At 34.7% G+C, this 9,239-nt stretch overlaps 1 long non-coding RNA gene across 1 annotated transcript; it reads left to right on the top strand.

The window, feature by feature from the left end:
- The first annotated feature begins 4,892 nt into the window (after positions 1-4,892).
- On the top strand, positions 4,893-5,739 carry LOC111514375 (uncharacterized). Its single transcript, XR_002723355.2, has 3 exons — positions 4,893-5,150; positions 5,237-5,500; positions 5,561-5,739. It is a non-coding gene; the product is annotated as an uncharacterized lncRNA (long non-coding RNA).
- The last annotated feature ends 3,500 nt before the right edge of the window (positions 5,740-9,239 follow it).

Below are 9,239 nucleotides of genomic sequence, written 5' to 3' on the forward strand. Positions count from 1 at the left end.
CCAAGTCTCTAGAATTTCTAGAACATGTATCTGGACTGTAGGCGAGATCAGGTTCCAAAAGAAATTTTCGGTCATGAGGGGGAGGAATATAAGACTCGATTGACAATTTTTGTGACTCGAGATTCCGACCTAATTTCCTAAGTTCTTCTATCAAAGTTACCTCCGTTAACCCTAATTGACTCTAGTAAAATGGAGCAATATTTTTCAACAGTATCTTGAGTTTAACATTCTCATTATTGGATACTGACAGTCGAACAAACAAATTATCCATAACTGCTAAGTACATTCCCATATTTTCACTACTTCGCTGAGTACGATTTAGAATTTCCTGCCATAATTTATCGTTAAAATATGGAGGTTGAAATTGTAATCTCAATTCTGACACTAAACTATCCCAATTATTAACTTTTTGCCTAATTGATCGATACCAGATTAAAGCTTTCCCAGAAAATAATTCACTTGCTGACAAGTACAACTGTTCTTTTGAAAAATTTCGCGAAAGACAAAGATCATCAATGTTTTCTAAAAATGCGTTTGAAGACATTTTGCTTCCACCGTCAAACTTGATTATATTCCATTTCGAAAGAGGAACCTGAATGTGAGAACATTGAGTAGAATTTAAGTCAGGTACTGATAGATGAGCGGTATCATCCTCAGACTAATCGCTATCCGAAGTACTCATCAGACTTGTAGATGACATTAACACACTCAATTCCGGCGGTGCTGATAATTGTGAAGAAGCACGTTTAAACTTCCTAACTTTCGATTTAACGTCACTTTGCAAAGCTAAAATATCTACCAAAAACTGAGAACGTTTCGCAAGCTCATCATCAGACTGCGAAACCATCCGTTCTGCCCTATGAAAAGTCTGAGCTAATTTCGTAGAAATTTTATAGAAAGGTGAACTCTTGTCAGAGTCTGAAAACCCTTGTATTAACTGATTCAACTCTGTAATTTTACTTGAAATATAACTTGAATCTTCTACGAAACTAAATGGGTGAGTAGGATATTTTATTCTTTTTTTTTAACCGATTAACTTCTATTTGTACTCCATTTTTATTTTGTTGGCATCTGAGGTGTTTCGATATCCAAGTTATACTGACGGGAAAAAAAAATATTGGGAAAAAAGAAATTCAAAAAAAAAGTAACCAAACATATGTGAGTATCTATAAAAACAGATCAATTTCGATGTTTGGCGTCGCTACGTCGCTAAGAACAAAAATATCCCACTACACGTATCACGCTTGAAGAGCAAAAAAAAAAGAAAAAAAAAAGGTACGTAATTATTGTTCTCAACAACAACTTCCTCCCAGTAACATGTACATGCCCGTGGTTCACAACAAAATAATCATATGATTTCTCAATATTTGATGGGTAATAAACTCGTATTTTAAAATCTACGAAATCAAAGTTCAAATGAAAATAACAAAAACTTATGTATCTAATCTTATTTGTTTTGGTTTGGGTTATTTGCTGGATATTGGTACCCCTTTTCCCTATCCATTATTCCGGATTTGCTGTTCTTCTGGCTCCCACGGTTCTGTGATTGTATAATAAAAATTCAAGATTCAGATGGTTTGGAAAATCTATGACCCAATGCTAGAATTTTACACCAGAACCCAGAACCCTACAAATTTGAATGAAAAACAATTCGTGTATTTATTACTCAAGAATTGGAAATATAAAAAAACTACATTACCTCTTTTAATGGAAGGAGGGTTCTCTCAAAATCAATGAATACCAGTAAATATATAGTTTTTGCTAGGGCCTTGAGCTTTGTTTTTGTTTAACTGAAATGAAATGGCAGTTGTTCGACACCGAATTTTCCATAAAAAGCATTATTTCTTCCCCAGATTTATTTTAGATCTTCAACTTTGGTGCTATTCAAATCCCATTTAGGGTAACAGTTTTTCACACTGATAAATACCATACGTAACGTGACACAACTGAAAATTTACGTTGAAATCCCAAAAACTTGGTACGAATTAATAAATCGAATAAACATAGATTTTCTACTGACCAATAGACAAAGACTAATTCAATCGTGGGTGTTCTGTCGTTATTCTGTAAACATTCGTAGGAATCATTCTGTCGCGGTATTTTAAACCGTGACAACAGGAATAAATGTATTACCCATGGGATTTTTTATTTGTTGGTTATTGTCCTTTCACAAAATGAAAATCAATTTGCGAGAAAATCATTTCAAACATAAAACCTACTCACGCCTATCTTATAAAATGTTCGAAATGTCGTCCATTTTGCTCTAAACAGTAATAAAATCTGTTTTCGAATTCTCTCCTGAAAGTCTGCAAAAATCCATTACTTTCTGCATCTATTAGAGTTTCTAGCTCATAAGTTATAAGAGGATCGATTGTCTCTCCAAGCATTTCAAGGTACAGATTGCCAGTCAAATTTTCTTCCAGAAATAATGGCATTTTCAAAAATACCAGCACAAACATTAACTTTCTGTGGATGTTGTGTATGCCTTTCCCGAAAAATATGTGGGTTTCCGCCACTCCAATGGCGACAATTTTGTCTATCAATATTGTCATTTTGAACAAACTAACAATTATCGCTGGAACAGATGTTTAACAGAAGATAAGGGATTATATTGACTCGATGAGATATGATTTCAGAAAACACTATTCTTCTATTATAATCATCCTCGCGGAGCTTTTGAAGAATCTGCATTTTATAGGGATGAAATTTATGCTTCTTCCATAGTATCGCGTGACATTTGCATCTATTCTGATACTGATCGTGAGGAGCTCGTGGGATCTGCGACATAAATTCAGTTTGAGCTGCTTCATTTGGTACTCTGGAGTTATTTTTTTCTATTTGTTACAACTTTGGAACCTCGACACTGAGCCGTATCAGTGGTTAGGTTTCTCGACCACAGGTGTCGGATGACAAGTGGGCATTTGCCGCTAGCTTCAGTGAAGAAGGGGTGGTTCGATAAGATGTCACTGAATTTCAAGTTATTTATGGGCGCCAGGTAAATTTAATTTCCAGACAAATACCCGATTTCGCAAACTCAATCTTCCAATTTACCAACTCCGATTGAAACAACAAACCGTAGTACTAAACCAATTTATTAACATCAATAATCATAGTTTTTCATGTAGTTCAGGATCTTCAAACTTTAACCTATAACAAAAATTAACCACTGGACTGGAAGCGTAAGTATTAAAGTACTAAGCAGGCATTAAATATTACGCAAAAATAAAACAATAAGCTCACTCAATACAACAAATTTAGATTCTGACATGTAAATGGGAGTAGCAAGCAACTATATAGCGTCTGACGCAGGTAAGCAACCGTTATCTAACGTTACTCGTACCATAAGCAAACTAAGTAGGTAATAGTAAGCACTTGGCAACTACAAATAAATCAATATCAAGCAGAAAAGGGAGGAGAATGCATAAATATCATTTCCAATAACGGGAGTTCTGCTAATAAACGTCGCTTGAGCTCAGGCGCATGCGTTATACCATATAGCTAAATTACTCAAAAATATGCAGTTATATACAAATAGCGATATTACCAAATTATATGCATTTACACCTCTAACAATGATGAGCTATAAACCAGCTACAAGCAACGCGATATCTTAGCAACAAGCAATTATGAAGAAGGAAAAAAAATAGCATTCAAACTTGCGTGCTCCTCGAAGTGTATGGCACACGCCAATTCGGTCCGATTCTCTGTAGCGCCTTGTAAATTGGCAGTTTTGGATCGCCCTGTATATTCCACTGATGAGCGATAGTCCCTTTTAGGTATCCGCCTTGCACATAGCCTCTCAATGTGTTCAGAATTCCAGGAATTATTGGACTCCAAAGACCAATAGGAGAAGATAAAAAAAAAACCCTGTCAGAAAGGGAAATTCAAATTAGAAAACTCTACAAAACTGAAAAATCAAATCCCACTTTTGACTAAACCGGTAAGAGCAATTGAAATTACAAACCCCCAATGAAACATTGAAAGACAAAAACATTGTTTTATTCGCTACGAAATATATAGTCACTCCCTGTATAAGTGAATAAAAGGAAATGATAATTGAAAATCTAACGCGAACCCATTTTTGGGAATTGGTTTCCAAATGTACAAATAAATTTGAGATCTGGCAACGTTTCAAAATTTATTTCTAACAAATAAAAACTTATTTCAACAGCTGTTCTGATTTCAGCGTTTCCATGAACCCTCAATCGAAATAATCATAAAAGAAAAAATATACATTAACTTACCCTGGCCGAAAGGGGTTTTTACGAACTGCGACTTCCACTTGAAAAGCTGGTTACTTAGATGGTGGACATACATTAAATGAAATTCGGCCTTGTCGCATCTGACAATAAGAAAAAGATTTGGTGAATACCAAAAATACCGATAAAACAAAGCTTAGACGAATGAAGATGCACTCGAACATAACAAATATATACACATACCTGGTAAATGATTCCGATGGAAATGCTTTCACTTTCAAGGTTAGGTGAGATTCTTTAAAAATCCTCTAACAAGTATAGCCGTGGTTATATAACAAAAATACGCCAAATCGTAACACCAGTATAACCTCAGCTTGAAAATTTGTCTCGTAAAGTATAGCCCAATGAAGGATGATTGAAATATCATGAAATTTCACGAGTCAACGGATACTAACACCTTCCTTTACTTGATCAGCACACCAAAAGGACAAATGACATTCTCGATCGAATGACCTTCCTGTCAGTTGAAATAGAAAAGCCACCTACTACGAGTCATTGACCTTCGACGGAATACTCTATCCCAAGTCTGTTTCGTGAAAACAACTGAAGTTGCAGATCTGATGAAGGTTGAATGCTCCTTCCGATTGCAACACTATATGACAAATATTATATACAACCCATTCGAAATATACAAACTTTACAATAAATATTTATTGTCCCAACACAACTCTAGTACAAGGTATTCCTTAACCGAACCCGATTCTAGAGAATTTCGGCTGGAATAGTTGGCAACATCGACGAGCTAAATACCGATGAAATGTTTCTAACCTACCATTCAGACAAGATGTACACAAATCAATAAAACAAATTTGTTAGATCTTCCAAGTCATAATTAATCGAATCGTGGTCGAGACGAAAGAAGTAAGCTACTGCGATTGACGAATGAAGAAGGTAAGCATGCATACTTATACTTTTAAAAATAATTCAGAACACGTCTTTTTGAGAACATTCTTTTAATGATTCGTAATCTCTTTCAGCTACAATCGATCCGATGATCATTATTTCATCAGATGTCCAAGAAATACTCACTCAGAGCCGTCTTTAGCGTTTACTTAATGATGAGGAGTCAATATATGGAGTATTGTTACAAGTATCTACATCGCGATATGACTAGAGGAATATATTATAGAGCTGTTGGAGATGATATTCTGAAGTTGCCAAACTCTCTGCAAGGCTAGAATAAATTATCGCATTTTTGACATGGTGTAAACTATCTACAATAATTAAGGAATGATAAGGAGGTACCAACATATCTTTTACAGATTTAACGAATATTATGATGCAAATTGACCTGTTTGTAGGTGTTCCTTTAGGCAGTACCAAAATACCAGACTCAGACTCAATATACAAGGTGTTCTAATAAAATATGTTCTCTAGATAATCTTTGTAATAGTTTATGTTGAACTAGTAAATGAATGAAATAATTATAGTAAGGTAGCGTGTTATTACTAACATACCTGAGGTTCAAAATGAACGTAACAACTTCACTATCATCTAGATTTTACTATAAAACTAGTTCATGATGTAATATAATTGGAGCTAATGGATATATTCTTCTTACTTACTAATACTCTTACCAGCTCTGGTCAAACCATGCATCCCAGTATAGGCATACTAATAAATCTGTTGGTTTTGAACGCTATTTTCGGAAATGCTCATAAAAAAATAATAGGTAGCATTGGAAGCAGAATTGAACGCCAATCAAAATGATGTGCCACTTGACCCCCCTTCCCTCTTCTAAGGGTAGCATCTACCCCTCCAAAGGGGTTGAACCATGAGGGCTACAAATAGTTCTTGGAAGTGTCCGCCTTGATAATAAAATTGATTTTGATTCCTCATATATCTTATTGAAAGGAAGATATTGAAGGTTGGAAGTTTTTAAATTGGCACCCGGTATTAATTTTCTACAAATATTCACAATTATAATGGGTTTTTATTGATAAATTAACATTTTTTAATCCAGTTTTCATTTTTATTTATTATTCTCATTATCGGATACATCAGTAATTACTGTGGTTGGTTGTGAGACCGAGACAACAGACTCATGGTATGAGAAATAAGATACATATATTTTCGAATGAAAATTAGAGGGATATCTAGAGAAAACTGCATCGATTGTTGTTCCATATCTTGTGATAGGCTCATTTTGGTTATAATTCATTTGTAGTTTTTATCAATCTTGTAGAAACTTCTCCAAGAATTGTCCATCTCCGGACGAGAAATCAACATTGGAACCTCTTCTTGAAATAAGTGGCAACTTATGATAGTTTTCTCTTAATTCTTCTGAGCCTACTCGACCGTAAATGTGTGCTCGCACCTCTCTCTCTCTCTCTCTCTTACCCTTACAGTAATACCTATACGAAACATAACTATCTCTTTCTATCTTCACTAACTTACACCTTCCTCTCAACTTCCATTCGCCAGGCCTTATCACACTTTTCAAAACGATCCCGTCACACATTCACCACCTCACTCCCCGAGTTAAGCGCGCTTTAAGAAGTTTCACTTAAAAAAAAAGTCAAATAAATCCTTTCAGCATTCATGTTTCTAATTAGTGCACGACTATGGTAAGTCCAAATAAAACTTTCTCAGTAGCCTTCAGGGGTATGAATTTACATTTGATGTCACAACAAAACATTATCTGTTCTGTTTTTCATTATTTAACAGGAATCGTGTGGAGTTTCCGTCGATGATTATATCAAAGCTACTTCACCTCATTTTGTCAACGGAAATTAATTAGGTATGAATAATTCAGTGAAAGTGAAACGTATCCCTAGAAGGTATAGAAATTCAATACCTTGTTTGAGTTTGACAAACCGGGGTATATAATTTACTCATTGTAGTGAATCCATGCGATCAATATGTTACGCAAAAAGAAGTTTGTGAGTGGTAGTATAACAAGAAAAGTTTTTTTCACTTATTCTCATAAATGACATTTCTACGGTTTCGTTTCAAATAATATCGTTACTTTAAACTTGTGTACAATGATACTTGTGATGCACTGTTTGGAACCTTAATGAATACTACTGGAGGTTTTCCCAATAAAAAACCGTTATGTCAATACCTCTACAGATGTTTCGATAACCAAGTTGTCATCTTCAAAAAATTTCTCAGTAGCCTTCAGGGGTATGAATTCACATTTGATGTCTGTTCTGTTTTTCATTATTTAACAGGAATCGTGTGGAGTTCCCGTCGATGATTAGAACAAAGGTACTTCACCTCATTTTGTCAACGGAAATTGATTAGGTATGAATAATTCAGTGAAAGTGAAACGTATCCCTAGAAGGTATAGAAATTCAATACCTTGTTTGAGTTTGACAAACGGGGGTATATAATTTACTCATTGTAGTGAATCCATGCGATCAATATGTTACGCAAAAAGAAGTTTGTGAGTGGTAGTATAACAAGAAAAGTTTCTTTCACTTATTCTCATAAATGACATTTCTACGGTTTTGTTTCAAATAATATCGTTACTTTAAACTCGTGAACAATGATACTTGTGATGCACTGTTTGGAACCTTAATGAATACTACTGGAGGTTTTCCCAATAAAAAACCGTTATGTCAATAACTCTACATATGTTTCGATAACCAAGTTGTCATCTTCAAGAGGAAGATCAAACTGATCCTACTTACAAAGCTATCCTTATTTATACCATAGATACCTGCGTTCTTAAGTGTCTTCAATTAATTTAACCATATTATCTTATCTACTATTCTTAAATTAACTTAACAATGTGTCCTTATACAATATTCAGGTAAATCAAGAAAATCTAATAAATGAAATTGTTCGTGTAGTGAAACTGTGATACTGGTTTTCTAACGTATAGAATGATACAAAATGTCGTATAGCAAGCCTGCTGAAGGGTCGAATTTTAAGTGTTGATGATCGATCATCTCGCAAGGGTTTCTGCATCCCTCGCTGAACAGATGCGTAACAGATGGTTCTGAACATCTCTCCGAACGTGGAAGTCCTGGAGTTCCTGACTTACAACGGGTAATGGACATAAACAGTTCTCTGCTCTAGTAACTTCCCCAGTTGCGGTACGTATTACAGCAACTCTGGCGACGTCGTCTCTACCCGTGACCAATTCTACAATTCTTTCCAGTCGCCACATCGCAGGAGGAAGGTTGTTGTGTCATACAAATACTAATTGTCCTAACTGAAGTTCGCCCTGGGCCCTTTACCATCGAGTTCTTTTTTTGGAGTCTGCATACCTACATACTCACGGCTCCAGCGGGTCAAAAAGTGTTGGAGTAGTATTTGCAAATGCTTTTTCGTATAATAATTCTCGAAATATGTGAACATTATTTTTCAACGTATTGAATATGATAGTAATTATTATTATTATTATTATTATTATCATTATTATCATTTCTTTGGTTGAAAAGTACAGTTGACAGAAATCAATGCACAATAAACGAAACAAAATAATATAAACAACACAATAACACAAACATACATAAGTGATAAAAGTAACATATAAATGTAACTACTTATAGACTATAAAAAAGCCAATACAATATATAATCTACACACAATTTCTCAAGTAATGAAAGTAAACACTTCAACCAAATGTGCTGAAGCTCAAGATCTCAGGTTAGTTGATTGGTAAATTCTTGAATGGTGTAACAAGTCCTTTTAATATATATAAGTAGCATTTTTTTCAGCTAACTTATGATCACATTAATATTTGGAGAATTCTTAAGAGCTATTGGAAGCATATTGTATAATTTACACCCACTGTAGTCTACAAAGAAGCACATACAAAGCATATACAAAGAAGTTCTATGAGCGTTTGGTACGATTAGATCTTTCGAACGAGTATTGTGGTTATGATTTGGAAGAGAGGACTGAAAATTACATTTATTTTTGAAACCGTATGCACTAGCATCTAGTATGTAGTAGGTGCCGGCAACTGTAAGAATTTTTAGCTGCATCTCTACATGCAGTATTATAACTGCATATTTCTGGAGGAGA

Source organism: Leptinotarsa decemlineata, unplaced genomic scaffold, assembly GCF_025532065.1.
Source record: "Leptinotarsa decemlineata unplaced genomic scaffold, Ldec_3_MD MMD2_tig00003798_RagTag_RagTag, whole genome shotgun sequence".
Taxonomy (NCBI): Eukaryota; Metazoa; Arthropoda; class Insecta; order Coleoptera; family Chrysomelidae; genus Leptinotarsa; species Leptinotarsa decemlineata.